General features: G+C 41.3%; 1 long non-coding RNA gene across 1 annotated transcript; it reads left to right on the forward strand.

Annotated features, from left to right (window-relative positions):
- The first annotated feature begins 8,172 nt into the window (after nucleotides 1-8,172).
- On the forward strand, nucleotides 8,173-11,243 carry LOC150059073 (uncharacterized). The gene is made up of 3 exons (XR_016536586.1): nucleotides 8,173-8,254; nucleotides 10,874-10,970; nucleotides 11,054-11,243. It is a non-coding gene; the product is annotated as an uncharacterized LOC150059073 (long non-coding RNA).
- The last annotated feature ends 276 nt before the right edge of the window (nucleotides 11,244-11,519 follow it).

Raw genomic sequence — 11,519 nt, forward strand, 5'->3', positions numbered from 1 at the left:
TGCTTCTGCCTGGGTTTGGCTTTCATCCACGATCTTCAGCCTTCTGAGTAGCTAAGATAATAGGTGTGAGTCTCAGGTTTTCCTTTCTCAATAAAGACTCGAAGTTGTGACCAACAGTGAGCAAGAAAAGCATCTGCCCCAGACCCGTGCTGGTCGGTTACAGATCGTGGAAAATGTACTTGAGGTTTCACGTTGGGGAGAAGTGTTCCTGCTTCTGTCACAGCCACATCTGTTACCAGTAGGGTGGGTCTGGGAGGCAGTGGCTGAAAGCACTGGACAGAGAAGGATGAGAAAAGCCAGTTCTCTTTTCTTGGTGATATTGCCCCCCTGGATTCTTCTGGAAAGTCTGACACTGGGCCCTAACTCATTTATATTCTCTCTGTCTAGGAAGTTAATCTAAAAGAAAATCAGGAAAAAAAAAAGACCTGTTCAGTCTTTTGTTCCTGGCTTCACAGACACTATCAAATTTGATCAGTTCAAGTGTTCTGGATGGTTTTATGTATGTATAGAGAGGTTACAGTTACATTCACCACATAGTAGGTACATTACTTCTCACACCTTGATACCCATTTTCATGCTTTCCCCATTTCCCTCCCCCTATTCCCTCCCAATCAGTTTGTTCCCCCCTTTCCCTTTCCTATTTCAAATAAGCAAACGTATATACAATATACCAGGTTGTTTTTTTTTAAAGACCTCCACTCTCTCTCTCTCTCTCTCTCTCTAGATAGACTAAAGGTTTTTGTTTTGTTTATTGACATTTCCTCAGTAAGTATTTTATAGCTGAATGATTTGCATTAACAAGATCATTCCATGAGAGAGGCAGAGATTAGTAGATGCCTCTCTCTGATATTTGGAGAATGTGATTCCAGGTGGGAACGTGAGAATGAGAATGGACCAGGATCACACAATACACATGTGGACTCATACAAATACACTCTGTCCTCTGTTTCCCTCTCTCACACACATATACACATATGCTTATGCGCACGTGCACTTCTACTTAGCTCTATCCTATGTGCTGGGTTTCAAATAGTGCTATATTTATTTGCACAAATGTTGATGTATAAACAAAATTTGAAGCCCTTAGTTTTACTGGACTAAAAAAAGAAAAAGAAAAAAGAAACCCCAGGGAAAAGTGCCTACAGCACTTGGTTACTCTGTGGCCAAGCCAAGACTCCACTCCAAGTGCTGTCACTGAATCTGACTGAATAACTCATTCATTCACAAATGTCTGTGGCCTAGAACATGCAGCAATTGCTACATCCAAAGTGACTGATTTGATGATTTGATTAAGTCATCATGTATTTAAAAAAATTGTTTTCCACTAACTTGAACATCAGCTTGCATAACCACTTACCTTGTATTGGATCCTTGAAACACTTCTCTTTATTAAATATCACGCTTCTTGTTATTATAACTGAGGAATTTGGGGCTGGGAGTGTAGTCTAGTAGTGGAGTGCTCACCGCGCATGCATGAAACCCTGGGTTCTATTCCTTACTACCACATACACAGAAAAAGCCAGAAGTGGTGGTGTGGCTCAAGTGGCAGAGTGCAAACCTCTAGCAAAAAGTGTCCAAGGACAGTGCCCAGGCCCTGAGGTCAAGCCCCAGGACTGGTACAAAAATAAAAAAACAAAGCAAAACAGAAAACTGAGGAATTTGTGTTCAGGGCATGGAATATATTAACATTTGTAAATTCTGTTCATTTTTAAAGCATCTCTGGGATTCATGTTAGTGAGGCCTTCGTCTGCTTTCATTCAGCCTTACTATGTTTCTTTCTATGAAGAAGACATCTTCAAAAGCATTGTTTCATAGGCATTTTGTTCCCTGATGTGCTTGTAGAGCAGGCATAGCTCCCCTAGAGCTGCACATATCTCTCTCAGCATCCTGCCACGTGCTCACTCCTCCCAGAGGAATCCCAGCAGCTTGACTAGCAGCACATTCCCCCTCTGCTCATCCCCAGAACCACTCTGAATAGAGTCTCAATACATGCTGGAGAGCAGGATCTGGGTCTGGGGAAAAGAAGGAATTTTGTTCAATGTCTCTCTACAGACAATGACTCTTTTACAAAGTAAAATCATGAAAGATTGTAGTCATAAGTCAAAACCCACCCTCCCAAAGTATAGTATAGCACCACTGTCCTTGAACAAAGCAGTCTTACAACATGGTTCCTTAGACTGAGACCTATCCCGTGAATGAAACCTATTTTGCTCAAGGGGAAGATGGAAGAAATTTCTTGTCTTCTTTTATCCCCAAGGTGTTTTGACTACAAAAGAAGTTAGGAAACTATAATATAGGCATAAAGAAGTCTTTTCAAAGTAAAGATAATCCAATAACTAACCTCAACAACTGTAAAGAATTCAGCAGTTCAATGCTCATCAACATTTTACTACTGTGACTTCATCCCTCTCCCTTCCGTAGTTTAAAAAGATGCTAAATGAATGTGGTGAACATCAAACAAATATTTTCAACTTCAAACAAATAAATGATTGTCCAGTATGGCAGTGTTTATTGGATGTAAACTTTAATTATATGCAGTATAATTAAAGTAAGAAGAAGTAGACATTAATCACAATGATGTTAACATAGAGGAAGAAAAATTGAAATACACATTGCTCGGGTCTTAATGTTTATTGGTTTATGTCTGATGCCTTTTTTTATCCCTCATGGGGCTTAAACTCTTAGCTGGGCACTGTACCTGAGCTCTTCAGCTCCAGGCTAGTGCTCTACCACTTGAGTCACAGCGCCACTTCCAGTTTCTGGTGGTTAATTGGATATAAGAATCACATTGATTTTTTTGTGCCCATGCTGGCTTTGAATCTCAGTCCTCAGCTCTCAGCCTCCCGAGTAGCTAGGATTACAAGTGTGAGCCACCATGCTCAGCCTCATGTCTGATACCTGTTTCAATGTCTTAAAAAAATCCTTCTTATGAAAACATTTCAATATTTCACTCTCAATGTAATATACATAGTTTTGCAATTGTATGTGGTGCCAATATTTCTATTTGTCCCTAACATCTATTCTTTTTTTTTCAGAACCCTCAATTTTCAGGAGGGCAAAAGGTTACCAGTCTGAATTTATCAGCTCCTTTACATATGTTTATATATGAATATATCATTACATTCTGCCCAATAGAATACATAAATTTAAGGAAATGTCCTTGGAAGGCAAAAGCAATGTTTTTCTCTCTGCTCCTTCCTGTGAATTATAATGTAGATGCAATGGCTGGAGCTCAGCAGTGATCTGAGACCATATGGTTTGTGTCAAGAGTGAAAAGATCAGTGAGAAGGCTGGTCCTTCAATGACTCTGTGGAATATTTCAGATCAACTATCTCCCTGTACACTTTATTCTAAAGTGCTTAAATGTTTTCTTTTTTTCTGGTGGCCCTGCGGGTTCAACTCAGGGTTTCCTACTTGCTAGGCAGTCAAGTCGTGCTTGCAGTCCCTTTTGCTTTGCTTGGTTTTCAGGTAGGGTATCACACTCAATGCTCAGGCCTGCCTCAGTCGGATGCTCCTACTTCTAGTTCATGAATAGCTGGGATTATAGGAATACCCTACCATGCTGGGGCCTCTACTTTTTTTAAAAAGAGGTAAACACTAAGACTCATTTGAAATTGAGGTAATGATTTTTAAAAATCCTTTAGACAGTATCATTGAAAAATACTTGAAGCAGATGAGTAAGACTTGGGTTAAACATTTACATTGTTCTAGGTCATTTGTTGCTTCAAACAGATTGATACACAGAAAAGCCATCTGGCGGATCACATGTCTCTGGGTCATTGACCATCTTATAAACCTCTTCAATCAGTGTGAAATGATAACAGGGTTGCACTGTTGAATCTCTGCTACATAGGTAAACAGTCTCCCAGGCTGCTGCAAATGAGGCACATGCTGAGACAGCCAGGCAACAGAGAAGGGGCCAGGGAGAGAGTGAATCTGCAGACTCTAGGTGGGATGAAGATAGCCATTGACCAAGTAGCTCCTCAAATGCTTGCTTCTTTCTAGGCCCTGTACCACATTGCTACCTCTCTTCAGTCCACAGAAGCAAGTGCTGCCGGGTGCCTTTGGTATCTTGGTCTGAGTAGGGAATGGGTATTGCTGGCCTTTCTGGCACTCACCTGCAGCTTTTCTCCTTCCATGTGCTCTGGGCAGAGTGCCTCAGTCACTCCAAGGGTGGGCAACTGGCCCCAAACTAAATTTCATCTCATTTCCTTAGCCTCAAGGTCTAGCATAGTAGTCAGCAAGTACCCAAAGCTGATCCATTTGGAGTGAATCTTAAAAGTTCTGTGAAAACCCTGGGGGGAGGCACTAAAAAAAAGAACCCCAGAATATTAAGAACAAGGAGCTGGCTTTCAGAGAAGTATGGCCTGGACAGAGGAGAAATAGGAAATCTTGTTCTTTTGACATCCTTCCAATTGCCATATTGGATCATCCTACAGCTGCCCCAGCTTCTCAGGTACCTAAGTCAGTAAGTTGTTTATTATCATGTGGTTTGGAAATGCAGTTATATCAGATAAAATAGAGGACATACAGCAATTTTGAGATACAAATAAACAGTGGCTCCCCCCCCAATCACAAGCATATTCCAAATGTCGCATAGGACATATAGTAAGAGTTTAGTCATTGCTTATCAGAAATTGAAAGTTGACTGGGTGGCTGTAGTTTCCCTTGCTAAATCTGTCATTCCTGCTTATAACTAAAATATATGAGTGATGGCTGGTAAAACAGTATTTGTGAGAGGATCTAAAAGTGACTGTTGTTTGAGCGAATGGGAGGGAGATAGGAGTCATTGGCTGTGTCTCCACGGAACAGAATGACAAAGCCTGAGTATGTTGCTTCCAGCATTGTTTCCAAAATAGGGCATCACACATGGGCATTTGTGGTGCTGAGTGGGTGGCCAAGTGACGAGAATACAAGAATCTGAGCCCAACTAAGGATTAGCAACCTAGACATACGCAGGAATGAAAAGATCAAGGTGAAAGCCATCAGAGACAGAGCCAAAACACATGCAATTCACTTGGTATTCATTACTCTAGTCAAGGAGAAAGATGAAGAAACAGTGAGGGGGAGATAATTTTAATTATGTGGGTGATGATGCCTACCATTAATGGAGGTGTCTTGGCAGAAGTTTGGGGGGTGGCATGAGTGACCTGGTTCTCTCTATAGCTCTTGAAGTCTGAGTATTTCCTTGGTTTGGATGTAATTCACAGGTGATGGAAGCGGTGGGGGAGAGGGAGGTGAAAGTTAAAATGTGAACTCGAGCTTTCAATGTGGAAACATCCCCCAGAACCATGAACTTCAGCATAAGAGGTCACTTGAGAAAGTGAGAAACGAGGCAAAAAGGCCAAAATCAAGCATCTGCTGAGGGCACAGGTCATGGAGAACGGAGGCCCAAGGGGGCACAGGTTCCCTGATTCTTGGTTTCATCTTCCCTTCTGAGCCTGGCCCTCCAAAAGTCCATATGACCACTGTTGACACCAACGTGAGGCACTGCACTGGAAATGACCAAGCTCAAGAAACCCTTTCATTATGGATTTCCCATCCCCAGACCCTTCCCAAAGCCACAGTGTCATGCTGTGTGAGAAAAATCAATCTTGCTGTTTTGAAGTAAACTGAGAACTTAGAAAAACAATAAAAAACCCTATTATTTGTGCCCAAAATACACAAGTAAACGTGGGAAGGATCCAGAGTCGCTGCTCATTGGTCCATGGCAGATTCGTGTGAGCAGTGAGCTGGGATGATGGCATGTCAAATGGGACAAGCCGGAAATCATCCCCTAGCTAAGAGATCACGGAGGCATACAGGGTGGGTCTGTAGGACATTGAAATGACCGTTCACCGAGGTGTGTTTATTTCCCAGAAGAATGTACGAAATAGCCATAGACTGAAAGATTAGGGAACATGCTTTGTGAGGTGAAATAGTTAAGCCAAAATTTTCTTTTTAACATGTTTGCTGTGTAAACAGCCTCAGACTTTGCTATCCTCTCGGTACCAAACACCTACAGTCACACAAGACTTTGAATGCTACTCTCTTTCAAGTGCATGGAGAGAGTGGTAGGGAGGTGGAAAAGATCTTGGCTGCTCTGAGTGTCTCTCCCAGGGCATCCTGTGTCAAGTGCAGGCTGGCCTCCAACCACACTGAGGGAGTGCATGTCAAGAACTGATGCTCTAGGAGGGGTGCAGTGAAATGCTGGTAGTCCTGTAGCAGCCCCTCTAGCGTCACAGGTTCAAGGCTTTTCTGGAGATCATCCTGTTTTTCAACCAGAGGCTTACTCTACACTGCCTTCAGTGTAGAAGTAAGAATAATACTTCCTTAGGTATTATTATCCCAACTCAGGGGTGTGTGTGTGTGTGTGTGTGTGTGTGTGTGTGTGTGTGTGTGTATGTATGTGTGCGAGAGAGAGAGAGAGAGAGAGACAGAGACAGAAAGAGAGACAAAGAGAGAGAGACAGACAGAGAGAGAGACAGACAGCTAGACAGACAGACACACAGACACACACACACAGACACACACACACAGACACACACACACACACACACACACACACACACACACACACACAGAGATGTTTCTGCTTCTGAGTGCCAAGGGCTTCTTTTGGCCACTCACACCTAATAACACCTGCTTCCAGGGAACTCTCAGTTCTGACGTTAAATTTTAATGTGAACTGCCCCACCCCAGCACTTCTTTGTTTTTATAAGTTGTATTTTATTGTCAGGGTAACATATAGTGGGGTTACTGTTACAGTCATCAAATAGTGGGTACATTACTTCTTGAACATTGATACCCCTTCTGTTTTTCTTCCACTTTCCCTCCCCCACTTCTCCCCATCATCTTGGTTTTCCCTTTCCCTTCCCTATTTCAAATAAACATATATACAATATACCAGGCAACAAAGTCAGATATAGTAACAACATGAGATAAACCGTAAGGGGAAAAAAAGAGAAAAGAAATAACTTGGGCTGGGAGTTTGGCCTAGTGGTTAAAGTGCTTGCCTAGCATGCACGAAGACCCAGGTTCGATTCCTTGGTACCACATACATAGAAAAAGCCGGAAGTGGTGCTGAGGCTCAGGTGGTAGAGTTCTAGCCTTGAGAAAGTCCAAGGACAGTGCTCACACTCTGAGCTCAAGCCCAGGACTGGCAAAAAAAAAAAAAGAAAAAAAAAAAAAGAAAAAATAACTTCACATAGCACATTGACAACAACAATCACAAAGATAAACCTCTTGTTTCCATATCCTGGTGTTCATTTTGCTTGGCATCATCCTGTATGGCCCTATGTACATAGCTTTTGAGCTATTGTGATCCTCTACTAGGAGAATCCTAGATGTGTACTTATTATTAAAAGTGAGGGAAACCATGGAGCCTATGTTTCTTTGGGTCTGGCTTACTTAATATGATTTTTTCTAAGTCTTTCCATTTCCTTACAAATGGGACAATGTTATTCTTTCTGATAGCAGCATATAATTCCATTGTGTATAAATGTCACATATTTGTGATTTATTCATCTACTGAGAGGCAATGCTGCAATGAACATCGTTGTGCTAGTGGCTTTAGTATGCCCTTGCTTATGGACTTTTGGGTAAATGCCCAGGAGTGGGATTGCTGGGTCATAGGGGAGCTCTATGTTCCAGAACTTCCTATTTATTGTCTTACCTTGTTCTGTTTTCCCTGGTTTTCATAATCTACACCACCTTGTAGTACACTATTCAATTTGCTGGCCTATTTGTGTTAATCCAGTAATCTACTCTATTCATAACTACATCTCAAGTTCTAGTAACAGATAAGGAAGCATTTGCTGAATGCTTCCAGGACCTCCTGCAGAAGAGTCCACTTGGAAAAGGCCAGAGTGAACGTGGTATATTTCTAAATAGGTCAAAGAGGGGAGTAGTTAGGTCCTATAACTGGCATTCTACCTCATGCCTATGTCTCTCTAGCCTTTTGACACCCACTTCTGCCAATTTGCCAAGCAATTCAGATTTGTGATAACTCCCATTTTGAAATGGTTCATCAACCTCCCTGGCAATGCTCCAGAAGTCAAAGTCTTGCCTCTTCTATTTCAGACATGCTGAAAACCAATGGTTGGTTAAAAGTGGAAGCTCAGGACTGAGATAGATAGCTCAGATCAAATCCTAGCTCAGCTTTAGGCAACTGATATAACTTCTCTGTTCTAGAGACCATAGTACATGTCTTTAAGCACTGATGTGAAGATCCAGTGAGACAATATACAAAGCTTAAAGAACAACCTGACACACAGTAAGTATCACATACACATAATGTAAATGCTTCAGGTCCCAAGTGTTTCAGATTTTGGAATTATTACATTGTATTATATATAATATATAATTATATAGTATATTGTATACATGTACATAAATATACAAAGATGGCTTGACTATGAAGATCCAAGTTAAACACCAAATTAACTGTTTCATATGAATCTTTTTTTTTTTTGGTGGGTCATGGGGCTTGAACTCTGAGCCTGGGTTTGTCCCTGAGTTCTTCAGGTCAAGGCTACTGCCCTACCCCTTGAGCCTCAGCTTCCCCTTTTCCAGTGACTAATTAGAGATAAGTGTCTCACAGTCTTTAGTGCTCGGGCTGGCTTTGAACTGTGATCCTCAGATCTCAGCCTCCTGAGTAGCTAGGATTATAGGCATGAGCCACCATAGCTTGTTTCATATAAATCTTATACATACCTTTGAGGTAATTTTCACATTTTAAATAATTTTACACATAAAATACCCAGTCATGGCATAGACTTTTTCATTCATGGTATTATGTTGGTGCCCCCAAACTTTTGGATCTTAGAGAGAATATCTTGATTTTCTAATTTTTAGATGAAGGTTATTTAACCTATAATATAGTTCTTTCTTCAAGGACTTCTCTTGGGAAGTAGCTTAATAATTAACTTTCTTCTTAGAGCACACACTTTGGTGGGATTGAACCCCCACCCTGAACATGTTCTTTCCAAGGACACTTAATTTTCTTCACTGTAGGATTCATGCTGGATGAAATTTTCTTCATTTCTTCATTATAATATCTTTAAGCCAAACTTCATTCATTCTGAATGAGAAGTTTCTGTTTATTGATTTCTAATCAGTTAGCACATTCCTGGAGATTTCGCCAGCATTCAATCATACTACATTATTCCATAGTTTTCCCAGTATAAGTTCCCCATATCCTTTCAATATAACCCATAATCCACACACACATTATTGTCTTAGTTCCTGGCTCCCAGGGAGTTCCCTTCTGACAAACAATTATGACATCTGTGTGTCACATAGCACATTAAAAAATTTAAAAGAATCTGGAGGAAAAATAGAGGCCATAAAAGCCAGAATAAATTGTGAAGCAGAAGTTTGCTAAAGATAGCTATCAACCTATGTCTACTAGCCCAGATACGATGGTAGAATTTCATCAGGTTCCCATGGTAACCAGCATACATGCAAAGCTTAGAAACATATATTAAGAAAGACCGTGAATGGAAAATGTGCTGCACAGAGGTGGGAAGAGCCAGGTCTACCCCAGCTCTGTGGCTCATCGGCTTACAACCAAGCTACTCTTTCGAGCTCTGTCAGTGTTTTCCGAAGTATGTGCCTTGGGTCTCCTGCATCAAAACCATCAGTTACAGATTTTTGTTGTGGCTGTTGTTGCTACTTGTTTTGTTTTTTTTTCTTTTGATTGATATATTTATTTATTTTAGTAGGTTAAATCTTTTTTTGTCTTTTTTCATATTTTTATTGTAATTAATAGAAGGGTTACATGCTATTTGCCAGATAGAAGGTGCATTAATTCACATACATTGATACCCTTTCACATGTCTTGATCCCCATTTCCCTCCCCCCTACCCCCACCCCTCATCTTGTTTTCCCCCCCTTCCCTATCTGTTGCTACTTGTTTTGAAGTACATTTTGGGGCTCTTTCCAGACCTACTGAATAAGAGAGTTGGGGGCCCCCAAATCACATTTTTAACAAGATTCTTGGATGATTCTTTTATTAACTTTATTATTATTACTACTATATTTTTATTATCTTTAAGTAGTTGTGCAAAGAAGTTCCCATTTATAAATAAGTCCACTGCGTCTTGATGGATGCCACCCCTTTCACCATCCCCTATCCCTCCCAGGCCATCCACTCCCCTCCATTTTCTTAGCTTATGCATTGACTATTGTGATTCTCACAGGCTTCCTCTAGTCATTGACCTACCCCTTCTCCCCCAGGTCATTCTTGAATACAAAGAAGTCTGAGAATCACTGGGCACTGTGTTCCCCCATTTGGGACCTAAAAGCACAATCCAAAAAGTCTCTGAGCAACAACCATCAAGAATATGCTCTTCAGAATATTCTTATATCCAACAAGTATTTATCCAGTACCTTATAAGGGACTTATACACATGTCAGACACTATTCTCAGGATACATCATGTATGTAAAAATATTTGACCTTGTAGAACTGATGTTCTCCAGTGTAACAGCAGAGATCGTAAATCAATTATGAACTGGTATAAATAGATAAATCATTAGCAAGTTGGAAGGTGATAAGTGAGGTAAGAAATAACACAGAACAATTGAAGGGGGCCAGGATGGAGACAGCTGGTAAAAATCTTTCCTAAATGATACAGACAAAAAATCAACTTAGGTACTGTTGATTAGCAAGGCTTGACTGCTGAGCCCAATTGTGTGATGCAATGAACCCTGACAGGGCAGTAGGAGCTGCTCAGATCCCCTGTGGGGCCCCATTCCCTTCTACCTGCTGTCATGGCCCAGTGAGTGACCACTGATGGCCCCTTGCCTCATGCTGGGATCAACTGTGTGGTGCCATTTGAGCTTGGGGAAGTGGCACACAACCTGTCCATCTTTCTCCCCTCTCTTCTCAGCACTCTGATCTATTCTTGGCCTGTGAATCCTGACTTGAGCCTAAGAGGAAATCCTCAGCAATGAAGAAGACACTTACTTCAAGGTCTACAAGCCAAGGCAATTGAGAGCTGTTAGGGGTTCGCCCTCCCCCAAATCTTCATTGTTCTATTCTTACTCTCAATTTATATTCCATTATTCAGGGTCTTTGCGGGTGCTGGTGCCATCTTGCCGAGGAAAGAGGCAGGTGAATCTTCTGAAAAACTGATGCCAGCTCTCCTGCTGTTTTCCTCATTCCTTTTCTCCTTTGGCCACAAACATTTCCTGAGTGCCTACTGGGAAGATCAAAACAGCTACTGCAAACACGTTTCTTTGGCAGAATTGGAACTGATGATATAGAGGATGTGCATGCAGAAATGGGAATGTTTCTAAAAAGTTATCCTTTTAAAAGAAGAAATGTACATCTATCCACATTAGTCAATAGCGGGTACAGGCACAGGCTGTACCTTAGGTCCCTACCTGGGAAATCTTCTTTTCTAGGAAGAAGAGCTGACCAGAAGTGGTCTGATGACTTAGCAGCCTTCTTTCAACCCCTGTAACGTGCCTCCACATCACTTTGATTTTAGTGGTACTAGGATTTGCATTCTCATTAGGCAAGCACTCGACCCC

The sequence above is a fragment of the Megascapheus bottae genome, chromosome 9, assembly GCF_031878675.1.
Source record: "Megascapheus bottae isolate mThoBot1 chromosome 9, mThoBot2.hap1, whole genome shotgun sequence".
Taxonomy (NCBI): Eukaryota; Metazoa; Chordata; class Mammalia; order Rodentia; family Geomyidae; genus Megascapheus; species Megascapheus bottae.